General features: G+C 45.2%; 1 long non-coding RNA gene across 14 annotated transcripts; it reads right to left on the bottom strand.

The window, feature by feature from the left end:
* Positions 1-56: 56 nt before the first annotated feature.
* On the bottom strand, positions 57-27,486 carry LOC138114832 (uncharacterized). Of its 14 annotated transcripts, none has more exons than XR_011152826.1 (11): positions 27,433-27,486; positions 22,784-22,861; positions 17,581-17,735; positions 16,406-16,515; positions 13,835-13,956; positions 11,445-11,529; positions 11,254-11,350; positions 9,538-11,102; positions 9,141-9,257; positions 8,698-8,798; positions 57-5,037 (listed from the first exon to the last, which is right to left on the bottom strand). It is a non-coding gene; the product is annotated as an uncharacterized lncRNA (long non-coding RNA). The 14 variants fall into 14 exon arrangements; XR_011152822.1 differs by lacking the exon at positions 57-5,037 and adding an exon at positions 16,659-16,729 and having other exon boundaries at positions 6,533-8,798; XR_011152824.1 differs by lacking the exon at positions 57-5,037 and having other exon boundaries at positions 6,533-8,798; positions 9,538-10,737; positions 11,030-11,102.

Genomic DNA, 27,486 nt, shown 5'->3' with positions numbered 1-27,486 from the left:
ATTCTTACTGTTTTAAATGTAGGAAGAAGTGACTTTTTATCTCGGGGGAAAAAAAATGTGTAATATTCCTGCATCTAACCTTATTAAATGGAAAGGAAAAATCTCCTGCAGTTTTCAGAAAACCAGGCAAAGCTAGGACCCTGGCCAGCCATTCTTCATTACTGTTGGGAGATGTGTGCTGTGAGGGCACTCACACTACTTTAAAAGTGGGTGAATAGAGGCAGGCAAGTGAGGGACTGCACAGTGAATGCTGAGGAAAAGGTGCTTCAGGAAGTGCAAGTGCTGGCGCAGAACACCCAGCCCAGGTACAGCGTGCTCCTCTGGTATGAAACCACTGCGGTGTTTCAAAGTTGCTAAAATATCTTGACAGTGTGGCTCTGCTTTTCTTCTGCTGCCTCTGGTGCTGTCTGGTCCCAGGGGAGCCAGGTGCTCACAGCTGCTCCCACGGGACACAGCCAGTGCCAGGAGGCTTCCTAGGAACAAACTGGGGAGGGAGCACACTCCACAATCACTGAGCAAGGCAGCTGTGGAATATTTAGGTGTCCAAATACCGATTTTTGTGCAAACAGGTGGCAAGTGGGGATATTTCTTATAAACTCTTCAGAAGTGCTTCAGTCTAGATGCTGGGAAGGTTGTCTTATCTTTATTCTGAATGGCTTTTCTTTTCCATTTCCTTTTTCTCTTGATGGGCTGAACCCACAGAGCAAAGCTCTCCTTAAGCTCCAGTAAGGATGAAGAGGGATGCTGAGATCCCCTGGGAGAGATCTGAGTGAAAAACTGCCTGAAAACTGAGTAGTGGAGAAAAAAAAAGGCAAGGGTTAGGTTTCTTGTATTCAGGTTGGTATTTATCTAAGTGATAGCCCTGTTTGAAGGTCAGTATTTGTTTCAGCAAACTTGCTATCATGAGCACCTGAGTCATCCTGCCTTTTGCACACGGGAAGAAGCACCCTCCTTGTGAAACACCAGGACTGACTTTTTCATGTTTTAACCCCAAATCCCACTGTGTTTTTAAAGCACTGGACACATGATGCTGCTCATTACCCAACTCCTCTGGCTTGATGAAAACCCAGCCCGGCCTTTCTGTGCTGCAAACATCAGCCTGGGACCTTTTAACCTGTGCCAGTGACACACTCCGCTGATTTTTGGGAGGCTTCTTGTGACTCCAGACAAAGCCATGAGCTTTCAATCTTTTGAAAAGCAGACTTTGGAAGGATGTTGTAAAAGGAACACCTTTGTCTAATTGCAAAAAACAGGGATTCCTTCAGGAGATCACAGCCCCCCCCATTCAGGTAGGGTTGTGTAGGGTGGTACTGCTATTAATGACTCTGCTGATGGAGACAGCACTTGCACAATGATCGTCTGGGCAAAGGCTGGTTTTAATTAGGAACACTAAGAGTCGTTAAGTGATCAAGTATGGTATTGAGTCCCATGGAGCAGTGCAGAGATTGCTTCGGTCCATGGAGTTCAGTCCTTCCTTTAAAAATCTTTCCTAAGACTGTTCCCCTGGGAGGAAGAAGCCAGTGGGGCATTTGGCATCACCGTTCCAGCAGGAGCCACAAACGTGTCCGATCAGAGGCTACCGAGGAGGATTTTGTGGTCTCTTAAGAACAGACGTGCTCAAATATTACTTCAGTGGAGACACACAGCTGAGGAGGGCATTTCTAACATTCTCATGCAGTCCCAAAACCACTTAATTTAACACCAGCCAGCCCTTTAAACACCACTTTTGCTTGGGATGTTGTAGTTCTATGGAAGTGGAAGAGGTGCCCTCAGGCACTGACCTCAGATGCTCTCCCCTGACTACGCACAGAGCTGTGATGGGGCAGGAGCTGTGCCGAGGAGGATGCCTTGCCTCCCACCACATTCCCCTCCTGCTCCCAGTTTGCTGCAGGAGGGCAAATGGGAGGAGGAGGACTTTCAGAAGATGCAACAGACCCTGAGAGCCTTGGTTGCTGGTTTGGGGGAAGACAAATTGTCTTCTGGGAAGTGTAGTCCCAGGAAACACGAATTTGCAGCCTTCCTGGAAAGGTGAGCCAGGAAAGCTGGCAGCCTGCAGCTGTTTCCATAGCTCCAGTGCAAGGGAAAATGTGTTGAAATTGAGGGAAATTTTTATAAGCAACTCTGCTTGGAAATTAGCAAGCTCCAGTAGGAAAACTTGAACATGTTTAGGAGAATCAGACACCAAGAAAGAAACTCTTTCTGCCACGATGAGAATTGGAAAAGGGTGGTGTTTCTTGGAGTCTCTAGTCACAGGGAAACGAGCCCTGCCACTCCATGGGAGGTTTGAAGGCTGCTTGAGGAGACAGCATTGGCTGGCCAGAGAGCCAGGCACAGCTGACTCCTCATGGCTTAACGGGCATGAAAATATTCTGCCAGAGTTGAAGAAAGTATGTTTGCAAAATGGAAATGGAAATTTTGGACCTCAATCTGCACCAGTTTGGCAGAGGAGAAGAGCTGCTCCTCCTGCTGCTTTCCTGGGGCTGAGGTGCCAGGCAGAGCAGTACAGAGAAATACAGATACAGCTGGAAGAAGAAGCCCTTGGTGCGAACGAAGAATTACTGACAGAAAGTGCACAGTGGTTGTTTGTGGTTTCCAGAAGCCACCGCAGTGTTTGCAAGCTGAAGGAGGCAGAGGAAGTGTTTCTATGGACGACTGAAGAACTGAGCCCAGCACAGGAGTCAGGCTGGTAAATCAGGGAGTGAACACAGCGCTTGCCCACAGCTTCAAATGCTGTTACAGGGAAATTAATTTATATTCCTATTCTGGAAAATACTATTATGTCCTTGTTTGTGAGAAGAAATGCTGGCCCCTGGCTACACAAAATTCTGCACAGCATGTTCTGTGGAAAGCCTAAATGCATTATCCAAAAGTCCTGGAGCCCACTGGGAGAGCCACCACCTTCCATCACCCTGCTCAAGCCCACTTGCACAGCCACCAGCCCTGCACACTGTCACCCCTGGGGCTGTGCCTGGCCTTGGCTCAGTGCTCTACATGTCCCAGGGGCCCAGGCTGTTGCTAGAAAGTCATATTTACGTACAAGCAACTCAGCTGGGGAGGGTTTGGTTTCAGTACTGACGTTGGCTCACGTGTGGCTGCTGCAGCGCATCCTCTGCAGCCTCTCTGAGCTGGGTTAGAGGGCTTGGTTGAAAAACTGCCATTACTTACCCTGCTCTGGTGGTTTGGGGTGCAGCATCAATGGGAGTAACTGCACTCACCAACTAAACACTAAATAACTGGAAATAATAATCAGTGAGGACGTTTATGAGCTGAGTGAGGCCCTAGGACAATAAAAGAAACTTGATGGTAGCTCATTCATTACCATCTGCACATATTGGCAGTAAAGCTGACACCAGCAGTCAGAACCACAGGCCTACAAAGACCTCTCAACATTATTTTCCACTTTTACAAATTTAATTAGCTCTTTCCCCCTCAAGCAGCAAAATACAAACATATTTTTTTCCCAGGTAATATAGCCATTTTCTAGGTAAAGTGGAGAGAACACTAAAGCAGAAAAGCCTGTATTAGAACTGTTATTCACATTTTCTACATGGACATTTTGGCAACAGCTTCTTCTCTGAAAGGAAGTCTTTTTGTTCAGTGCCATAACTCATGGGCTTCTAAACCAGAATGCTGATAGATGGAGTCTCAAAACATGGAATTTAATCTGATTTCCCACATCTTTCTCCAGATCTACTGGGCTGCTATAAGTTTAGACAGGAACAGTCAATTTCTGTTACAAGAATAAGCTGTGTTGATCTCTGGTTCTCCTTCCCCACAGCTGGCAGTTTCACAGAGCTCTTGCAGTTTTGGGAGGGGACATTTTGTGTTGCAGGAGAGCACTGAGCAGAACTGTAAGAAAAGGGTCAGAACAAGATAACACCTCACAGCCCAGCAGCACCTCCTGACAGAGCACAGGCTGTTCATTCTCCAGAAATCAGCGCTGGCGTGAGCAGCCTGGTCCAGCTGCCTTTGACACGACGGCTTTGGGACAGCTGTAGCCAACCCCAGGGTGTTCCCAGATAACAGACAGATAGCAGTGTGCTGCTAGAGCCCTCATTCAAGGTCTGGGTTAAGCCAGCAGTTCACATTGGTATGTGTTGATTCCTGCAGGAAGACAATCTTTGTGCCGCTAAGGCAGAGTCTGCTTTCCAGAACAGCCTGGGAATGGAGCTATTCTTTTTGTTAATTATGCTGTCCAAACAGAACCTTGTGGACCTGATTTTCTGCTATTAGAAAGAGAAAGGTAATCATGCCAGCATACAAATGACAAGATCGAGTAAAGACTCACCTATTGTACCAGCAGTTGAGCCTGTCTTTCCCAGAAGGAAAATGATTCATGTATCCCATGATACCATCCCACCATGCAGTTTTCCTGAGATCCTGGATTTCCTAATATTGTGACGTCTGATCCCAGTTTGTGGTGAATGAAGTGATGTCAACTGACCAGTTATTCAGTATATCATCTCAGGGGGAGCATTAATACCATCCCTGTCCACTAGTGCAATATCTTATGCACAAAATGTACCTTAGGCTCACTTCTGAGCCCTGCAGAATTCCTTACTAGGATTTTGGAAAACCAGCAAGAAGAGAGGGTTCCAACCTTTCACCTGTAATAAGCTTTCAAAGATGAATATTCCCATTACAGCAGTTCCGGGGGGAATTTGTTATGACTTCCCCAGCAATACAGAACGCATTCCTGCCATCAGTTATCTTTTTGATACGTAGGGGTCTGGAAACCCTGCTCATCCCTGCTGTCCCCTCACCAGGCTGCATTTGGGAATGAGCCATTGCTGTATTTAAACTGAAAGCATGGCAATGTCCTGTCAGATCCCTGAGTGCTAGTTGGGACAAAGCAGAACAGTTTTAAACCAAAAGAGGAGAGATTTCGATTATATGGTAGAAAAAGGTCCTTTGTGAGGGTGGTGAGGCCATGGCACAGGGTGCCCAGAGAAGCTGGGGCTGCCCCATCCCTGGAAGTGTCCAAGGCCAGGTTGGATGGAGCTTGGAGCAGCCTGGTCCAGTGGAAGGTGTTCCCACCTGTGGTTGGAAGGAGATGATCTTTAGGATCCCTTTCAACCCAAACGATTCCATGATATCCAGAGTGAGCAGGACCAAGCAGTTGGACACCCACCAGCACCTCTTCCCACACTGCATCACCTCCATCCTGGTGACAGCCTGGGTTTGCCCTCCAGCAGCAGGGGATGGAGAGCACAAGGGTCTTTTGCCTTACATAATAAAAGAACCACCAAAAGGCTCCAGCTCTGCCTTTCTTTGACAGACAGACAGCCAGAGAACTGCCCTCTCCCACGAGCCTGGTGCTCAGCCTATGAGATAATACAGGCTGGCCTTTTCTTTGCAGCTGTATTGTTTTAGTGCTTGGAAAATAGCAGCAGGCTGAGCAATGAGTCATCTGTCACTAGATGGGGTTAAAGTAATTTCCGTTTTCTGTTGCCATGGGGAAATCAACGTCCTAAGATTTGTCCTTTCTCCCACTCAAACACGTGGGAGTAGGAAGCCTGAAAGCCAGCAGGACTAAACATTTTCTAAAATTTTTTTTTATATTTTTTGTCCCCTTACAAACAAACTTCCCTCCGTGGCCTTGCAGCTGTCAGTCTGTTCCTGGAATCATCCGGTTAACAATGTCATTCCCCTTGGATTGCAAAAAATCCAGAAGCAGAGTTTAAGTAAATATTTGACATTCATATAAGAGTTGCTTCATGTTATCACTTGAAGAGTCTCTTTTTCTTGTAAAGTTTTACATGTATGTTTGAGGGGGAATCATAAACTTGATATTAAACAAACAAAGTTGAAACTTTGAAGGAAAAGTAAATTAAAGTAGCAGCTTCCCCAGTGTCATACAGTGTCAGGATATAGTGACTAACAGAAACAGGAAAGAGGAAATTGCAGTAAATACCATTAAAAACCTTGCTAATGTATAGTTTATATGAGTAGCAGCACAGCAACATCTAGTGTTGATCAGGAATATAGCTGGACGTTACCGCATGCTTTGTTAATGGTATTTTGATGAAATTAAGTGTTTCCTGGACCATGACACCACTGCCCAGCCTCAGCTCCTTTTGCCCTGTGTTCCCTACTGTGTCAGCTCCATGTCACTGCCTGCAAAGGTCTGCACAAGTGCAGTAGCCTGGGCACGCTCCCAGTCTGCCTGGACCATCAGGAGAATCACCGGGCTTCTATTTAAGCATCAGCTCAATAAAGGCCACAGATTTAAATGCAATTCAGTCCAACAGTGGCCAAAACTTTTAGCATCTGGACTGAAATTAAGAAAGTGATTCCTATCTGGGAGCTGATCCCTTTACCAGTAAACACTGCTGTCAAACTGGCAGAGCACTCAGAGTTACTCCTTTCCCTAGAAAGGAGTGTGCAAAGTGTAAAGTTGCCACTCTAAGTGGTGTGTCAGAGTAGGCCCTGCTTTCACCCTCCTGTATTTCCCCACAAATGCAGGGGTTATTGTATTATGCACAGTTAAAGATAATCTATAAAAAAAATTGATTGAGGTACATATGGAATCTCTCACCATATCTCATGCAGTCACCTCTTTTTATTTAAAAGACACCTGAGGCTCCCAGTTAAGTTCTTGCTACTTAGCTCTCCTGTCAGTATACAGTAGGGATTAGCATTCCTTTCATTATGATTACCTAAATTTAACTAAAATAACCAAGTTTAACTTAACATTAGTTTCATTTTTTTAGTTTAACTTTTAATGACTTCATTAAACTCTCACAGGTTTGGGGTTTTTTTCATATAAGCAAACCTTTATATCAGGGCTCACTGTGGACTATTTAAATGAAATAATTTGTCTCCTTAGATTACATCTCCCACTACATGAAGTTTGCTTCATCTTCAGTAAGATAACGTCCTTTAGGTTTTCTCAAACAAAACAAAATTAATGACTGGCCGCTTTCCCAGTCCAGCTGTCTTGCAACCCCCTGTGAACAGATTTTTTGCCACATTTAAGTTTATTACATGATCTAATTAGCATGACTGTGTAGGTGCGTGGAATGCACTAGAGGAGAAGAAAAAATACAAGTGTACAAAATTTTGTTATATAATTTGCTATGGGAACGTGATTATTACAGAGACCTGGATTGCTCTCTGGATTCTTTTCAGCAGGATTTTGGGAGCGAGCAGTAAGGCAAGGAAAAAGAAAGGACATTCAAGTCTATCACAGAGAATGGGGCCAAGAGCAGGAAAAGTCTGATTGCCACCTGATTTTTGTGGCTTAGAAATACAATAACAATTTTAAAAGATATTAATTCTATACTCACATTTGCTGCTTTTGCCTCAAGAAAAAAACAATTCAGCAGAATTCAATGCCTGACTGGAAGTGAGGACTTCAAGCTTGTCAGCTATGCTGCAAGGCTTGTTTGAAATCAGAATGAAATACAGCTTCTAATTAATAGCAAGAAAATTCAGATTGTTACCCACTCTGGCCCTGAGAAAGGCATCAGGGCATCTATTGGAAACACACAGCCAGACCAGAGATCAGAGCTCTGCTTCATGTTATTAAGACATTCACACCACCCAAACGAAATTAAACAGGCAGCTCAGTAACATGAAGCGATCAGAGTCTCTTTTTTCCTCCTGCATGCATGAAATGACATTTTAAAGTGATGTGTGATCTTTCAGAGCCTCTAAAGGGGTCAGGCACCAGGCGCATCTGGCACGCTGATCCTCTCATTCAGGGGCATGAAGTCATCCTCCAAGCTGCATTGCTGAGTCAAGAATGTGCAATTTCCCACACATCACTTTACTGACTTGCACACTGAACAGACATTAGTATTAATTTCATTGAAGATCAGGCTTATCTAAGAAAATTGCAAGCCCTGCTAATTGTGCTTTAATTTAAGTAGAACTAAAACAGTGCTTGGTAAAGGGGGCTGGTGTTATTTGAACAAGCACGCTCTGCACCATGCCATAAATCAGCTCAATGCTGGATTCCTCCAACGGGGTCAATTTGGTGTTAGAGGATCTTCAGAGACATGAGTTTAATTACAAAATTCCTGCTAACTTTGCCACCCTGCCTTCCCCAGCATGCAGAGGGGACATTGTCCTCTCAGCAGCTCGAGGTGCCACCACTGTGCACACAGGCTTGCCCTGAAGCACAATCATCCCATTCCAGTCTGCTTTAGGAGAAACAGGATATGCCCTGGGGCACATGGTTGTGCCCAGTGTCACCCTGGCTGATGGCAGCATCCAGCTGCAGCTGATGGGTCTGAAATGAGTTTGAGGATAGGATTGCAGATGATAAAGTACACAATTGCTTTGGCTCCTGCAATCAAAATATTTGCTGTGGCAGGTCGGGAGAAACAGTGCTCCAGCAGTGGGAGGTGCCCTTCTCTAATCCCTCTAAAACCAAAGGCCTTTCCTCACTGTGCCCAGGAACAGATCCTCAGAGTGACCTCCCACCTTCAAAGCATCTCTCAAAAGTCTCAGAGCCCTTACCTTTCATATTTGGGTCAATCAAAGGCACCAACACCATTAAGTGTATGATTCACTTGATTTAAAACTACCAGCTAGAGCCTATTTCCTCTAAACCAACTTGTTACATGCACATTACACCAACAATAACCGTCCCTGAGGAAGGTGGTCCCGTGCAGGAGGACACATCCCTGTCCTGCAGAGGGTTCATGCTGGCTGGGATGGGCAGATCAGTGCTGGAAACAACAGCCTCACCTGCTGTCAGCAAATCCTGTCTGTGCACTGGGACACAATCTGTCCTCTTGGGGAGGTGGGTGAAGGAGCAATTCAGAAATCACAGGAGGGGCTTTCTGCAGCTGAAAGGGAAGAGCAGCACATTTGAGGAAAAAAAAAAAAAAAAAAAAAAAACAACCAAACCAAACCAAAAACAAAACAAAACAAAAAATTCCTGGGGGTGAAGGAGCCTTATTTACCAGAGTGTAAAACCTTCTGTAGGAACATCTGAAGACAAACAGAATAGTGTGCATAGTGCCAGGTAAACAGCTCCCACATGCCATGGCTACAGTCTCTAAGGAGCTGCTGTTTATTATGAGCCATCCCTGCCTCGGCCTTAGTGACAAACCCTCCCTGCAAATCCAGCAGGGAGAGGTTCACAAGGATGGGAAGAGCTTGTATGGAGTTGCCAGAGGGATACTTACTACATTTGGGATTATAAGCTTTTTTTGTGCTCCTGGAATTTTGCCTTTTTCCCTGCATTTTTTCTTAGGGGCTCTGGTTCTTTGGATGGAGTCTCACCAGACCCATTTAGAATGGACCTGTGGCAGGCAGAACAAAAGTGTTATCAAAGGAAAGTTGTTAGTGATCCTACAGAGGCATTAAAAAGTCAACTATGCCTGAATTATTTATTTCCTAGTTTCTGTGAACTATATTTAAACAGAGAAATGTTCTGAATTACATGAAACTAAAGCGAGAGGCTCCCTGGAGGCTCTTGATAAGATTTAAATTTGCAGTAAATATTGGCATATTGATTTTTATCATGACCTGCTGATTTTTAATTTCCCTTCTCAGAGAACCCCCAAATTTTCTCTTTCTTACCCTGATTTGGATTGTTAAAAGGGTATAAATGTAAATTAGGATCCCCCAGGTTGTGCTGGCTGTAATTGTGATAATTGTTCAGTGCTTTTCTTCGATCCTTTGCCCAAGTTTTTGCATTTCCAAAGGGATGCTTTAAGTGATGCAGTGAGACAAGCACAACAAGCTTTAAGGAGTAAAACTCAGGTAGGCACATGCCTGGGAAATCCTCATCCTCCTCACTGAGAGTGCAGTACACACCTGTCCCTCCTCCTGGAAACCAGCTGCTTGCCCAGCATAGAAGCTGGTGAGGTTTTTGGGATGAGGCCCCACAACTGCAGGAGTTCAGAGGGGCTGGTGGCCTTGTGGTAGCTGGGGAAGCCCTGAGGAAGCAGAGTCAACGTGGGGGTTGAAGGAAGGGTGCATCATCTTCTCTTCACCACAACAGAAAGAGCTCCAGGGGAATCCTACTCTTGGTTTTCCAGGGAACTTGATGTTATTCTTGTGATTTCAGTGCAGTGATGTAGCCATGGGGTTTTATACTCATGTATTCCCACCACATCACTAGTAAGCCTCAATACAGTTCATTCTTTTCTTTTTAATCCAAAAGGACAAAGAAAAGGTTTTTTCATGGCACTGTCATTTCTGCTGTCCTCATACCAAGGAGTTGGCTGCAGTACTTTATGGCTTCCCTACCCTTCCATCAACCTTGGGATGTTTATTTTTCTTCAAACATAGCTGTTTGCAGCAGGCTAACAAGAACTGGAGATCCTTTAACACTGCTATTTGTTTACTGAAGACATCAAAGCCTTTTTTTTTTTCCACGAGCCTCCTTTGAGCCGGTACAATCCGCAAACAGCCGTGCAACACCGAGGCGTGCTTTGTGCCACCACGGTGCACTGTGAAGTTACAGGTATTTTCTTATCTCAGGTTCTAAAATTAGCTCTGCTTCATCCTTCATTCCTCAGCTCCTCAAACTGTCTGTCCCCAAGCCAGAGCCCTGCAGTTCCAGCAGACCCTCCTGTGCCTGTTGGGTGGAGGGACACAGCTGCCAACGTGGACTGTGGCAGGGATAGCAGCTAATCTAAAACAAATATTTTGCAACATCTCTGAGCAGAAGCATTTCCCTGTTTCACTTTGATGGCCAAGATGCTAACGGGAAGCAGCACTCCATATTTAGTGTTAGGTCCTGTCAGCTTTCAGTTCAGACACAGCCTGTGGGTGCTGGGAAATACACAGTGCAGGAAATGACAGATGTTGGCAGCAAAATAAATAACAAGAGCTGCTGAAAATAAAGTCCTAAGAAATGCTGGTGTATCCTTTTTATGGATTTCCTAGATACATTGAGGCTATTTTAAGGCAGATTGAACTCCCACTCCTTACAGTGTAAACAGGATTATTCCCTCTGTGGAACATATGGCAGCCTGAACATCATCATTTGTGCATCACTGGCATTCCCAGTCATGTTTCAAGCATTGCCTCACCCCAAACGTGTATCCCACCATTCAGAGCCTACCAGCAGCCTTCACGGAGCCTTAAGCACTGACAGTACATCCCAGGAAATGTCTCCATGGAGGACAACCTAAAGCCTGAAGGAGAAGGACCTACTGGAGTGGAACCAAGAGGTCAGCTCCCTCAGGTCAGCTGCAGTATGGACAACAGGAAGAAAAGGGCAGCAAAGGAGGAGGATGGGACAAGGACTGACCAATGGGGTTTTTATCCCACAATGACATAACTCACCCTGAGATGCATCGGTTGAAGACAGAGCAGGCAAAGATCCAAGGCTTTCCAGGAATCAGGAAGGGTGACGTGCAAGGTCAGTCAGATTAAGGCAGATCTGCATGGGCAAAATCCAGGTCATGAGAAGCGCTGGCTGTAGTGGTTGGGAAGGGTTTGTGTTCTAGGGGCATTTTCAGCAACATGCAACTCACGTCTTATTCATCTGCCATGGGTGTCCTTCACATCATCACAGGAAAACATTCTGCATGGCCTGGTGCTCATGGCAGCTTTGGGGACCTGTTGTAAGGAGGAGACCCACAAAGGAGGGGCTGGAAGAGGATGTGCTGTTCAGCAGTTTTTAATCCTGAAAACCTGAAAAGGAGGTGTAAGGGGAAAGCAGCACAACCTTTTCTCCTTCCACTAGCTTTAACCCAGGCGAGCAGTGCTGGTACAACAGGGTGCAGCCAAAGAAACTGCAAGTGTGTGGGACTCAACCATTTTGGCCACTTCCCTTGACTCTAGGTGCTGTGAAACTCAGGGACAGCATGTGGCTCAGCAAGGCAGGGTTCAGCCTCCCAGAGCTGTGGGAGAAGAGGAGAAACTCTTCCCCCACAGGGTCTGCATGGAGTTGGGAACAGAGACAAGGCCCCCTCGGTGACACAACTGGGCTGCCCCTCCAGCCTCAGCACTCAGGTGTGTCCTGCACAGCACTTCCAGAGTCTTGCCTTCAGAAATTAAAAAAAAAAAAAAAAAAAAAAGGCAGACCCTTAAAACAAAAACACAAGAGTTTTAAGCACATCCAACTTTGGGATAAAGTGTAAAATTTCTTGCCAGAAAAATTTAAAACAAACTGGAAACTGATCATCTACTCATTTGAACGATGGGCCTGGAGCTAAACCAGCAAGACTGAATAATCTCTCCACCGCTTTCATCTTCCTTCAGCTTTTCCTTTGTTCCATCAGCCACATGTGTGTTAAGTGTAAATTGAAGGGTTCTGTGCTGGAAAAGCAGATTGTGAAAAGGGCTTGGCCCTCATCTTATAATTCAGCTTCAGTATTACAATCACTCTTAATAGCACTCTTGTTTTGTTGTATTATTTATCCTGGCTACAACCCTCTAGGATCCCCTGAAGGGTTTTTTTTTCTGGTGGATTTAGCCAACATCCACTCATGAATCCAGATGTTTCTGCTTTGATCCACGGGAATTTAATGGTATGGACATGCCAAGATCATAACTTCAGGCTCAGCTTCAAGAAAAGTATTTTTCAAATTCCCTAAATCAAAAATGGAAAGTGCCACAAAACCCCCCCCAGGCCTTCCTGCATTTTAGCATGCCAGAATGGAAAAGAACCACAGGACAATGCTGCTCAATGTTCTGTGTTGGTGCAGTCTCCTACGTTGAACCAGAAATCACAGCCCAGACTGCGCTGCTCTCTGTGATCTCAGACACAGACTTTGACTTTAGCACAAATTCAGCTCCTCTTCCCCTTCACCAGCCTGGAGTCTGGAGCACAGACACACCTGAGTCCAGGATGCTTACACTGGGAAAAAGAATCCACCCCACCAAGCAGAGCCAGTGCTGCTGTGTTTAAAGGAACATGTGCCTGTGTCACAGATACTCTCCCCAGAAAAAAGTGGTTCCAAAACAAGGACAGGGATGAAATATACCCTGCCCTGACAGGGACCTGGTGAATAATACAGCATCTGCTGGGCCTTTGGCAGCATTCAGGAGAAATAACCTACCCCAAACTCACTCCTTGTCCAGAGTGATAAAAGCAGCATAAAGCAGAAATTAAAATAACCTTAATAACCTTCCTTCTGCACTGCCTGGGGTTTCCTTCAGGTACTCCCATTTGTGGCCTCCTGAATTTCTTCCCTGCCCTCCATTTGTCAGCATGAGAATTAAAGTTGGTCTGTGGTGGTGGTCAGTGCTAGCATGGTGGTGTGGAAGGTGTCCTGTTAGGGATGGCTGTGTCTTTCCAAGTGCCCTGAGGCTCCTCAATGTCAGGACACTCAGGAGCATGGAATAGCAAAGGTGGGAGATGCACAGAACAGTTTTCAGTGGCCTTTTGGCAGCCAACACTAAACACCCCCTGTGACCATGCGGTGCACAGCAAGGATGCAATGTCATGGCTGAGGCCACAAAAGGTGAATTTTAACCTTTCCTCCAAGGCCCTCCCAGCTGGCCTTGAGTGCCCACCAGCAGAACTATGGTCCTGCCTTTACTGTGCACAATCCAGTCCCTTTTAAAACTCTCCCTATGCATTGGACTGGGGAGGAACACGGAGCAGTCATTCCAGCCTGGTAGGGAAGGGCCCCTTCTGCTCCCCGAGAGGCTCCAGCACAGCAGCCAGTTATTGCCTGCTCACAGCATTACTTTTCTACCTGCAGAGCTGCTGGATTAAAGAAAATTTAAATTATTCCTAAAAGCTCTTCCAAGGCTTCCCCCATCATAGAAAAGCCTGTCAGCTGGCACAAATGCTGGAACTGGCTCCATAGCAAACCCCTCTGGGCAGGGATGTGCTGGGACAAGGAGGAGGCACAAGAGCCAGGGAAGCTGAGCACCCAGCAAAGCTTTTCACCCACCTACCCCAGAGACCTACCTACCAGCCACATCAAAATCCTGCTGAGGGCAGGGGTAGGTGGTGCCATCAGGCAGGGGAACAGGTCCAGGAGTCAATAGGGTGTCACATGCAGGAGGCAGGAAGGGAACAGCAGAGTCAACCTGGATGATGCAAATGAAAAGAAAACCACTTTTCTTGTTAATATTGTGGGTCAAGTGTGCTGTGCAGGGCTCATCAAGGGTGCACATTAAATGTCCCACCAGCACAGTCATTCTCCCACTTCCTAACACATCTTCTGTTTTATAACAAGGAATTTTTTAGTATTCAACTACTCAATTTAAAGGCCACCCGTTGTCCTTATATGCTATATGGCAAACTATATACCTCTTCCAACTTATTCTTCTGGTATTCTTAGTAAAATATGGTTTCAATGACTTGGCCTTCCCTGTTAAAAAAAAAAAATCTCCATTTTTCTTTAAAAAGTTCATGACATTCAAACTACTAATTTTCCTTACCATCACATCCTTTTTTTGGACACAGAATAAAGGAGATTAAATATATTTTTTAAAAGAGGGTTTATCCAAGTTGGAAGTAAAGAAATACAAAAATACTCTTTAAAGTTTTGGGTTTTTTAAAATAAATAATCACTCAGCAGGTCATAAAAGTGATAAAATGCTTTTGTCTCCATTTCAGTGGGAAACCAGTTTTGCCTTTAACATCCTGAGCATCATGGGAGCCTCAGTGCAATTTGCTCCCGCTGTTACTTCCCTGCTCCTTGGCCCATCCTGCTACTGCTCCCTGGCTGGGATCAGCCACCTGGGTTACAATTCTGTCCCCCTTTCCCTGCACTGACTTCCCAAGCCTCTGCAAACACCCATCATGTTATGAGTGGTACCCCCTCACCCTGCAGACACAAGCCCCATGTTTGAGTCTGGCTGTGTTCTGTGCAGCTTGGGGTTTTGTGAGGATTTTTGTGAAGCAGCTCCAGTTTGGACATTTAAAGATAAGAATCAGTCATGGTTTGGAAGGTGGATTGCCAGGAGGGTAGCATGACAGGGCAAGGATAGGCAGGTCCTGAATGGACCCACACTGGGATCAGAAGCACCCCTGAAGCCATGTGGTTCATTCCATTGGATCATCTCATGAACCTTTAATTTGGCCCTTCAGACCTATTACACCTTCTGCATGCATAGCCCAGGCCTCTGAATTTAAAGGCTTGGTACAATTTTATGGAAATTACACAGTTAGCTTTGACATTACAGAAAGCAGAACCTGAAGATTTGCCTTTCTGCTCTTCCTTTGTGGCTGTCAACATTGCTCTGCCAGGAACACACAGAGCCATCAAAACCTGCACAGACCTAGCACTGAGATAAACACAGATCTGATCTCAACATAGACATCAACAGCAGGAGAGGTGTGACAAATAACCACCATTCAGCGTGTGGTACCTCTGCTCCAGCTAGAGCCTTAGGCAGGAGCACCTTGAGAGTGCAGGAGGATGAGAGGTGAAGGCAGGAGGAGGAATGGATCTCTGAGTGACCCAGAGCCCAGCACCACACCCCTGAGCAGCTCCTGCATGAGGCATAGCATTGACTTCCAGCCCTGACATTCCTCCAGCCCATGCACCTTGGGGGACTTGCTGTTGGTTCAGACATTCACAAATTTTGCTGTGCTGAGGGAAATCTCACCTTCTGCGCATGCCACCCCCTTGGGGGTTTTCTTCCCTTTAACCTTTGTTTGGAGCCAGTCTGGAAACCCCAAAAATAGCAGTGTTTCCATGACAACAGCCCAGCTGTGGACTCCTCTGGGACACCTGAAGAATCAAAACGCTGCCAGTGCTTTCTCCTGCTCCAGCATCACACCCCGTGGTACCACGGCCACACCCACTCCCCTCTCCCTCCTCTCGTGCTGCAGTGGGCTGCAAAGTGCTTTGGGCAGAGCTCTGCCTGCTGTGGCATCACTGTCACAGTGATGATACTGATAAAGTCACACTGCCCAAGGGCTGCAGGGGCAGGTATTGGACCACAGCACCAGCCTTGTAGGGGAGAAAGGCCAGAAGGGCCTGCAGCCTAAAGGACTGGACAGCAGTTGCATTTCATAATCCCCTAAGCTTATTAATCAGATTCATAATTTTCATGCCCTCCTTGGTATTTTACAGGAGAAATGAAGTGATCCTTTGTTACTCAGTCTCTGCTTTGCTCCCAACACACAGAATTTCTCCTGCCTACATTCAGCAAAGCTCTGGAACCACTGGACCTGATGGTCCTGTCCCAGCAGAGCATCCCCAGGACCTCACCAAGACCCACAGTATCCTCAGCTGCCCCCTCTCCCTGAGCAGGGCAGGGGACCAGCCCTTTGCAGAATCAGGCCCTGCTTGCCTAAGTGTTTTCTCCCAGTACCTTTCCCAGAGACTGACTCCAGCCAAGCACCCCATTGATCCACCACTCCTGAGGCAGTTCCAAACCCCCATCCCTTCCCTGCAGCACTCTCTCTCTGCCCTCAGACCAAGATTTATGAGGCCAGTCCATGGATGTGGCTGCAAGAAGATTCCAAAAGCTTTTGTTGCAATGCCATAAGCAGCACAAAACCAGCAAAGTGCTCTTTGCATACCTGATCCTCACTGAAGGGATTCGAGCAGGACCCTTGCCCGGACAGCAGGCTCTGGAGTGGGACCCAAGGAGGCAGCATGGATGTGTGCCAGCCTGACAATGGGGTTTCATCTAATGAGAACAGATTTAAGTGTGGAAATCAAATATGAAACAGTCATAGCCAGCATTGTCTGCATTCTTGGAGGGGCACTGAACGAGCAGAAAGAAAGGAACCGAGACACTGGCCCAGACATGCTCCAGCTGTCTGTGACTACCTCTTCCCTCCTCCACTGAATGTAACTATTCAGCTTGTTTTCATTTCATTATTGGATGTTATTTTTGCAACCTGGGAAAAGAATAGAAAAATGGAAGGGGGGAAAAAAACATCCTTCAAATGCTTTGGGGTTTATTTTTAAGAACTAGACCATTTCTTTCCTATCAGAGATAAGTACAGGCTTTTCAAAGTGCACAGGGCCTGGGGTATTATTAGTTAAGCATTTGTTTCTCAAATAAGGTCCTTTATCTCAGAGGCAGCAGCACTTGTGCTGCTGTGGTTATTTGTGCAAGTCTCACTCATTTAGTACTGAGCAACATGCAATTAAATAGCCATATAAACACCCTCAGGCTGAACAACAGCTGCCTACAGGTAACCTTCAGCTTCATGCACTCACTTGCCAAATGTTTCAGCTCTAACCCTGAAAATCCTCATCCACATGTGGGAGCAGGGCAGGCCCTTTCCTCCATCACTGTGGGCACAGCAAAAATCAAGTTTTTGAGTTGTTTTGAAGCCTGATGCTGCAGATCCCTGTAACACAAGTGCTGCTCAACTCCCCGCCTTCCCGTCCCTCCTCTGCCTTGCTCCCAAAAACACAGGTTATCCATCTTTAAAGTTCAAAGTAATTCCCACACGAGATCTGATGATGATTTGTTTTCCCACTTTTTTTTTTTTCCCCTTCAATTTTGCTTGTGAGGGACATGCCAGCACACACTGCCCATGCCTCAGCTGGGGACACTCCACCCTGTGAAACCAAACAGTCACCAAGAGAAGGGCCAGGGTTACAGTTTCCCATCAAGGGCAGTGGGAATTCTCAGTTTGGGCTAGACTTCTCTGGAAAGGTCTTTCCTCTGTTTTGATGCTGACACTTCAGCACAGCAGTGGTGCTTCAAGGGAGAAGCAGGATTCAGAGTGTTTCTTACCATTTATCTTCCTCTTCAGGAGATCCACTAGCCCAGGACTCTCTCCATCTCAGCTTTTGCACAGTCCTGCAGCATTCCTAGCAGGATAAGGCCAGGTATGCTTCAGAGTGAGATATTGTCTCTCCATACATTGTTTTGCAACATCCAGAGCAGGTCTGTAATTTTAAACATGGGTATTTTAAGCTCCAGCAAAGGTATTTGGAAGTGCACATGCAGTAACTTCTCACTGCACACACATCATCCCTCCCTGACGAATGGCATTTCTCCAACAATCTGCATGGAGAAGCTTTAACCTTTTACCTTATTCCATCTAGTTCAGCATGGGGAGAGTTTTACATTTTGTTAATGAAAATTAATTCTCATGCTAGAAACTAATTTCCACTCATTAAGGGTAAAAGATGATGATTTTAAGCAAGGAGTTTCACCTAACCCAGAAACTGTAAACATCTGCTCAACACCAAGCCCAGAAGCAACTTCATTTACCTTAATGTGCCTGCTTATCTCTAAGCAGGTGCTTAAGTGGTTTGTTGGCAAGAGCTGGAGTGCTTATGCCTTTCCAGGTGACCCTATTTAATAATTACCAGTATTAAACTGCTCAATAACTATAAACACAAGGAAAAAACACCCAACATGGAATCAGCTCTACACAGAGCTTTTCCAAACATGATTTCTGCATTAGTCAGGGGGGGGTCAAACTGTTCCATACTCAAAGGCTGACCCCAAAAACCACAAGAATCAGTGGAAGGGTGTTGACCAGTTACACTAGTTTGGGGATGGGATCCCCTGTGAGCAGAAACACCTTTCTGTTTTGGCACTGTGACTAACAGGGACAACAAAGGCTCTGCACTGACATTAAGAAAATGTGTTTTATGAATTGACATCCTGTTAACCTCCAGCTCCCTCAGAGGAAGCTGTTAATTTAATGGTTGCATCAGGAAGATACAGCAACGAAGGAAACCTCACAGCCTAATGTCAGCATTGACACCTGCACAGGGCAGCACTGACTGCAGGGAGCTCTGTGCAGAGCAGAAATTGAAATATCCTGCTCTTGACAAGGAGAAAATTTTCACATCTAAGTGATTGTTGCTGATACAGAGTCTAGAGATACAGCATGTGCTGCACAGCAGAGGCCCCTCTAGATCCTACAGGTTTCTTCCAGTTGAATTCAAGGCAAAAATTGATGGATTAATCCACTCCCACCACTTGGAGGTAAGATGCTGCACACAGAGTCTTATCTCACGCCGATAGAAAGGGTTCTCAGCAGAAAAGTTTATTTTGCTATTTGATTTCAATGCAGTTAAATTTGACTATAGGTGGTATCCATTTTACTGAGTATCAAACTTATATTGTGCCAATATGCAAAGGTAAAAGTGGAAAGCAAGGGTAAGACACTTAAATATACCTAAGTGGTAAAACACCTAAAATGAGATGCTTGGCCTAAAAGTAAAGGTAAAAAGACCCTGACTCCACAAAACACTTCATCGCAGACCTACAGCAGACAGAGTTGTGTCAGCTCAGCCTGACACAAGTGCTGTAACTAATATGGTGAAAAATCAGGATTCATTGCAAGTTGGATGCAGTCTAAAATGCAACTGTGCTGCAAAACTGTGGGTTTAATGTGGGAAAGCCAGTACATCACCTGAAGCAAAGAGGTTATAGTCTTTCCATTGCCTGCTCAGACACAGACCTGTATTTATACACCAGAAAACACCTTAATTTACAGCAGCAAAGTAAAAAGATCTGGGTTGTTGCATTACTTTCAGGAGGAAAACCTTTTTCTCTGTGGGTAAGGCTGGCACCTAAGTCCCAGCTCACTGCCTCACATTTTGATGCTTCTACAGATTTGAGCACCACCTTCCAGGCATGAGATCACAGACTCCTGTCCCTGACTCCTGCAGCTCCAAACATCATTCCTGATTGTGGGTCTCACCCAGCTCTGACTCATTTTCCATGAAACAGCCCATCACCTTCATTCATCCAGTATCCCACACAAACATCACTGTCCTTTCCCCCAAATCTGCGCTCCCTGACTCGTCAGTCTGTGGCTCAGGGTCAGCATCATCCTCCAATCCTTTATCCCACTGCTTATATTTTCCATCCACCAGCTCCTAACGAGAAATGCAAAGGAAAGTTCCTTGCAGCTTCAGCCAACCTCACCTCCCAAGGTCTTTTTGCCCAGAGGGACAATAACTACAGTTCAAGCCAAGATACTATCTCGTCCAGACAAGGGAAGTCTGGAAGCCCTGATAGCTAATGACCTACGTAAGCCTGTGTTACAATTCCACTTTCCATAATTCAACTGCAGCTTCTAAACTGTGTGGAAATGCTGTGTGGTGTTTATGGAAACATTAATGTTACTTCAATTCTAGAAACAGCAACACTGTTCTCAGTGGTCTTAGTTAACCACAGTCTTGAGCTATCAAAGTCACTGGATAAATCTTAGATGTATTGAGAGACATTTCCACCAAAACAGAAAGGCAGAATTTGTGAGGCATTTCAGGAAACAAAAATCATCCCTGAGCGTGGGTCCTCCTCTGGCAGCAGCCAGTGCAGGTGTCCATCTGCACACAGAGCAGATGGCAGAGTTAAAGCCTAAACCTGTAATCATCAGTCAGGCAAAATTGCAGCAGGTGATGGTGTGTGCAGCTGAGTCAAGGGCTTTATGGCAGGTACTCAGCACACTTCTGCCCCATAAGCTCTGCAGTCTCTGGGGTTTCGAGTCAGCAGTTCTGCTCCTGTGGGCAGCAAGCTTACAGAAGCCATTTTCTCTGCAAGTGTTATAATTTCTATCTCAGTTCAGCATGCTTCCTTATCAAGTGTCATTGCCCACAAATGGGTTTTCTGGGTAGTTAATACCACCAGGGCTCTAATGAAGATGCCACATAAGACTCTGCTACAGCAGTTCCAGGTGACATGACCAGTTTGCCACTCTTTTCCTGCTCTTTAAAAACATGATGCCTCCTTAGCAGGACAAATCAGGATCTAAATAGTGCTACAGCACTGAGACACAGGTAATTTTGCTTGTTTAAAAAAAATACCTTCAGCTCTAAATGTGTCTAATTCTAGACAAAATCCTGTTTATCACATCAGGAGGAAATCATTAGCAGCAGCACCCCAGCTTTCCACAGGATGCTCGGGTGTCACTGGGTGGTGTTTGCTTTAGAATGTTTTCATGGCCACTTCACCACCATGGTCACCTGTGCAGCTCCACTGCTGGTAGCAGGACAGTAAAAATGAAGGACTGGCAACTCCTGCTCTGGTCAGAGCAAGAGAAATGGAAGAGGCTTCTGAAATATCCCAGCCACTGTATGAATGTAAATGGCAGAGCAGGAAGGGTGACAAGTGTGAAGGTTTGTGAAGGGTAGGGCTGGATCCAGTTGCCATGACACATGTCCAGTGCAGAGGCCTGACCTGAGACTACTTGCTCCTCACACAGACAGAGGTTTAATTCTGATAATACAGCATGCAAATAAACAGAGCCAAATAATCCTTACACAGGAAAAGCACTAAAAACTGTCCCCAGCAAACAAGATATTTTACTGAAGACTTGGAAATATTGGACATATTTGCAAGTACGTGAAGTGCAACTGTGTTTCCTCATGTGCAGGGAGGTTATAGGAGTTCACATTCCCCACCCCTGCTATGGTTGTGCCAGGGGGATGTGTGGGTGTTCCACCACCAACCCCCACCTGGCTACGGAGCACATCCTGATGCTTCCATCCAGCTGCAAGCTTTTACACTTGCCTCACCCTGGAAAACATCACATCAGACATTAATCCTACTGTGCAGGTACTAATAAGGAGACAAAACACCACTGAAGCCCCTGTCAACCTTTTCCTCCTCGGGACACCTGATTTATTATTGACAAAGTGCTTCCTGCTTTGTGCTAACATCCGACTTGACTGCAAATGCCCGTCAGACCTCAGGAGCAGTTCATCTCCTCATCTCTTACCTTCAGGGCAGTGTAGGTTAAAGTCAAACCACATGAAAGCAAACAGTGTGTGGCCGCTTTTACAGCTCTAAAAAAAATTTGCCTCTTTATAATATTGGATGGAAGTTTTTATAACTGGCTGTGATAATTAATTGGAAACTAATCGAAGAACAAATAAGTGTGCATGCCACAAACTGTACATAGGAGAAAGACTGCATGAGAAATTAAAGAAAAAAAATTTCTGGCAAAGATCAAAGAAAAGTAAAGGCATTAATTAATGGCCATATTTTCTTAAAAAAAGAAGCCCTTTCTTTGAAGGCAGTAGCTGTTGAGCAAGAATCTGATGAGCCAATTCTTACAAAGTTCCTTTGAAACAAGATACATGTATACACTCAAAAAATAATTTCAAAACACTGGTATTATGATATACATCTTCTAAAAACTGTTACAGTAACTTCCCTGTCGTGTCCGTAGCCTTTGAGAAGAACACACACCTACTCTGCAAACAATCTGATGGCAAAGCTGGCTTAATTTCTATTTCCTGCAAGTTACTAGTTAGGAGATTTAGCTCAATCCTGTTGAAGTCTTCTACTTGCCTTCAGCTGAGCTGGTGATTGGCCCATTTATGGAAGCTCAGACCTATCAGAAAACCAAGATGCCAACGTAAGTGATGCCTGGCTGATAAGTGCCTGCTTCCCAGGGAGAATTCCCATCCACGCCAGTAACACCAAGTTTCTGGAGTCTCCACACGCAGCAGAAATCATTTACTCCATAGAAAGCCCCAAATGCTGAGGCCAGGCCACAGGGGCAGAAGGATTGTCCTGGCTTCAGCCACAGTAGAGTTATTTTTTTCTCAGTAGCTGAGACCTCACAGTCTCTTGGTCTGAATCAGAAGCTGCATTTTTGGTGTCTGAGCCTTTCCCCTCGGCTCTCACCCCAGCACTTGTCTCTAAGGGTGCCATGGTGCACCTGAGTCACCTTAACAGCTCAGTGTCACCCACAGAGCTTATGTTGGTCCCAGTCAACTATTCCTACCTCTTTCTTTTCACCTTGCCTGTCTGACCCCTGGGCAAGATGATTCAGCTCACTAAACCGTCCAAGCTATTCAGCTCTGTGCTTCCAGAGGGCTCCTGCCCATGCTCTGAGCCACAGGGCAGAGGTGTGTGACACGTGCACAGCCAGTGGGCCGGCTCCAAAACAAACACAGCTTGGCTAGGACATGAAATATAACAACCTAGACAAATAATACAGACCTCAGACACATTTTCCTACCTTTATAGGATTAAAATCCCTCCCTGTGTGTCTAGTCCTCTGCTCTGGAGCATGTTCCTCTGTGTACGTAGGAGATCCCTGTAAAAAAATGAATGCTCTATTATGAGGGAATTCCTGTCCCTTCCTCCCTCACCTACCTGCTTCTCTCAGAAAGATTTTCACCTTTTCTTGACTTTCCTAAAAATACTTCATAGAAAAGCCCTTTCTAACTTAAAAATCAGCTTCTTAACCCTTTCATGTGAGGGCTGATGAAGAGCATAAGGCAAACCTGCACCCCTTAGCTAAACCTCAGGCAGCTTCCAACACTTTGGTTACCCCACCCAGACAAATCCCCAAAGTTTAGTGATGTTTTTGTTACCCTGTGCTAGGTGCAGACATTTCTCTTCTCTTCACACTTCTAGGGAGGGCACAGAGAACAGAGAAAAGCAAGCCCCAGAATTCAAAAGGAGTTTGAACTTGACATGCCTGCACACACCCCTGTTCCTGAGCACTGCCAAGTGAGGCTTCCCAGATTATCACAAGAGGCTCATATTAGGAAACCTATCCCAGACTTGTTTTTATTAGGAACCATCATCCTTCTTCCAAAGTGGAAGTTTGCACTTGGTAGGAATGTGCTAAGTCTCACACATATTGTTGTTATTGTGTGGCTTTCTCTTCCTCTCACAGCTGCTAAGCCTTACATTCAGGTAATAAATATTGTGGAATGATTGCAGTCAGCTACAGCAGAGTATTAGAAAAGCCTCAGATAAACCTCCAGTGTCAGACATTTGTACTCACTGAAGGCCATTGAGAAAGACAGGCTTGGAAAAAGTGAGCAGAAAAGATGAATATGCTGGATTTTATTAGTCTACACATACCAAGAAAGCACCAAAACACTGATATCATGAGACTATCTAAAAACAGACATGCAGCAAGAGCTCTGTGCTGAAGGATTCCCACAGATAGCTAGACAAATACCTTATAAAAATACCAGCAATAAAATACAAGTGAAATGTCTCTGTTGATACACAGAGCTCACATCATTAAGTAACAGTGGTATCAGGTTAGTAGTAAAGTGATTCTCTCATTTAAATCTAACCTGGAAGATGTCTTTCCAATTTTAAAAAGCCTGAAGGACTCTTGGGGAGACTCAGATACCAACAGCTCACCAGAAATGTCACCACTAATTCTTTGCTGTGCTCAAGGCTCCGACAATATTGTTAAAGGGTCAAAGATGATATTTATCCAGGTCACTTTTGTGGTTAACTCATGGGTTTAGCAGTCAATATTCAGATTTCAGGTGATTTCTGACAAATTTGAAAGTTTTGGATTTTGAGGTAATATTCATGTTAGGGCTGGGAACAACTAAAACATGAATTGTAACTTCAAAGCCCATTCCCCTTCTCCCTTTCCATTCCTGTGCTGTTGAGGTTACAGCTACACTATGACTTAAGAAAAAATTCAAAAGGAGAATGCTTTCTTCATCTCCCCTCTCAAAACATCAGAGATCAGAGCTGGCTTTGTGCTCCACAGTATTTAACCACCAAACCTTCCCTGGGTGATTCAGCACGATGACAGATGGGTGACAGGGCAGCTGGCACAGCTCTGGGGACACCAGGAGCATCATTTCTGCAGCTGAGCAGCAGCACAGTCACCACATCAGAGGGCAATATCTCACCTGGGGTGCCCACAAAACCACACCAGGCTGTGCCTCACACCTCAAACCAAGGTGTCTGTGCTACATGCTCCCACTTCAGCTCCCAGTCATTCAGTTCCACTTTTTCTAAGTGTGCTGAAGTTTAAGAAGTTAATGGAACCAGTGGTGCTGAAAGAAATTCAGCTTCCCAGCTGAATAGTGACAGATACATAAATTCCTGTGACAACTAAAAAAAGTGAATCTCATAACACAGCAAGCACCAGGAGCTTCCATTAATGTGATGAGCTTCTCTCTTCTTCATTCCCATTTGCACAGATTGGAGCTGAAGGACTGAGGGACAGCATCCTCCAGAGTCTTGGAAATTGTACTGGTGTTCACAAGACTAAAGACTCATCCCATCTCACAATAATCAATATTATTGCAGTGGAATGTTCACAAAGCTGCAGAGACAGTTATTCAGCATTTCACATCCTCTGTAGGGCTGTTGTATCCCACCTGATGGGTTTGCTAAAGCCCTGGCAGCCCTGCTGCACACTGCAGAGCTCCTGAGGTGAAAGCTCCTGTTTGGCTGTTGGATCAACACTGGCTACCAACATTTGGAAACCCATCATGCTGCCACAAGCACTGCACTGCCCACAGCACTGACTGAGGGGGATCCCAGCTCCCAGCTGGAGCACAAGAGCTCTGGCTCGCATGCTGAGGGGTCTGGCTAGTGGGCTCATCATGTGGCACGGTGAAGCCCCACAGCAGCACTTGCTTGCACAGTAGTCTCTGAGCACAGCTAAAATGTGAGCTGTGTTTTGCTGGGGATTACTGCGTTGTTACTGCTTCCCCTGATAGCATCAACTCCAAAGCGCAGATACGGCCACAGGGAATGCTTAAAGAATCCAGATGCAGTCCTCAGCCTTAATGTGTTTTCCTTTCCTCAAAATACTACTACACTTTTCCTACAGTGACAGCCATGACTCAGATACCTCAGCAGGAAAGGGGAAGAGCCATTTGTTTGGTGTGTGCTTGTATTGTTCAACTGAACCCCGAAACCATGAGGGGAACACTTGGCCTTCAGTACATGTTTTAATGGGAATTATTTTAATGTACTGCATGGTATGCAGCAGCCTCTTGCCATCAAGAAGGCAGCTTTTCTTAATAGCCAGGCTACTAAGGAATATTAAGTGGAACAATATACATCTTGCCCTTCTGAAGAGCTTTATAGAACACCACAATAAAAGTCTTCTAGAAGATGTGACTCTGGACTAGTTCAGACAATTTTACATCTCTCCTTTAAGACCCAAAATGAGCTTCTACATGGACATGGGGGTGTCATAGGAAAAAACAAATAGACTAGGAGGCATTTATATGAAAAACACATAATCTAATCTCTGTAGCTAATTTAAGAACTCCTAGGGAAAGAGAAGGTAGAGATAAGGAATCTTAATGAGGCCAGGCCAAAAATCAACACATGAGCAGCAATCAAACTCTTGCTGACTGCTGTCTGTTCATTATGTGTGATGAGTTTGACAGTTTCTCAAGAGGAGAGACCATTACAAAAATAGTAAAGACATTCCACTAAAAAACCCACTGAGCCACTATTAAAGACTTAGTCAACAGTAAAAGCCTGGTAAAGCATTGTTAGTCACTGCTAAAGTATTGCTAAGCAACCCTTTATCCTCCTTTGGACTGGATTAGTTTCATCACAGCAATAACCAACAGCCTCCATCCTCACTCACAGCTCCCAGTTTGAAGTGTCATGCAATTTTCTCTGAAATTCAAGTGAGAGTTGCCACTCCAGCTCCTGTTGAGGAGTCAGAGGGTTACACACCAGCAGCAGAGCCTGTCTGCAGCTCCAGTGGCTTCAGGAGCCAGGCTGCAGGACACCAGCTATTTCATTTTAAGAGATGAGCAATATTTATTCACTCTCACACTTTAGTTCTTTGCTGATTGCAGCAGCAGCAGCTGATATCCTTCTCAGTACTGATTTAAAAAACCCAGCCTTGACCAAAGCCAGACCAGCTGTTGTCAGGATTTCCACTAAAACTCTATTTAGCTGTAGTAAAAAAACTGAAGCCAGGAAGCTCCCAGGTAACAGCTCTCTGCTAGACATTGTTTCTATCTTCATCTCTATTTTGTACACCATTTGCATCTTCTCAGCAGCACCTCCAAGAGGTTCCTTCCATGGATATTAGTAATAATTCAATTAGCAGAGCAAATTCAACTTGGTATTAGCTCACCTAGTCCAGCCTCTCAGCAGTTTCCAAAGGAAGATAAGAGTGATAAATAAGGGATGTGATCTGCCTCAACATGATCTGAAACCCAACGCAGTAAGGGGTCAGCTAGACACAGAACCAATAAATTGAAACTCCAGAAAAGCCAAGGAGCCCCAGAAAAACGAATCAGATGAGTCTTGTCTAGTGCTGCCCCCCTGGAAAAACAGCATCCAATAACCCATCCACTTTCCCAGACTACAGCCAGGAAGAGGGAGGAGTTCCCCAACACCTTCCCAGCCTCTCTCTGTCTCCCATCCCACTCTCAGGTTGGCATATGTACACTAACAAAGCTCTCCTCAGCCTGCATGGTACTTCAGTAGATGAACAGCCACTTCTTCAGCCTGACAGATGTGGTTTGCCACCAGCCAGACCCACAGCTGAGAGTCACTCATAGAGATCTGTGCTTCAGTTGGGAAGATGATGACTTTCCCACAAACTAGCATTATTTGTTCACCACAGAATTTAAAGTCCGTGTCTAAAAAGCGTTGTTTGCTAGCAGTAATTTTTATAACAGAAAAAAACCCCAGTTAGATAGTTAGAAATGTTACTTCTCAGTGAAAGCAGGGTGCCAGTCCCAGAAATGTGTTCAGAGACCATTCCTATGCCAGAATGACCCTCTCAGAGCAGACATGAAGTACCATATAATCCAGAACTCATTATCTATTATTTTTGGCTCAAGAATAACTAAAAAAAAAAAAAAAAAAAAAAAAAAAAAAAAAAAAAAAAAGCCACTTCTCAGAACTACTTACAACAAGAGCTCAAAATTCACAGACAACACCCAAACTGCAGCACAGCTCAAACAT

The sequence above is a fragment of the Aphelocoma coerulescens genome, chromosome 9 (genome assembly GCF_041296385.1).
Source record: "Aphelocoma coerulescens isolate FSJ_1873_10779 chromosome 9, UR_Acoe_1.0, whole genome shotgun sequence".
Lineage (NCBI taxonomy): Eukaryota > Metazoa > Chordata > Aves > Passeriformes > Corvidae > Aphelocoma > Aphelocoma coerulescens.
Note: the sequence above shows the minus strand (reverse complement) of the source record. Positions and strands in the feature narration are given on the sequence as shown.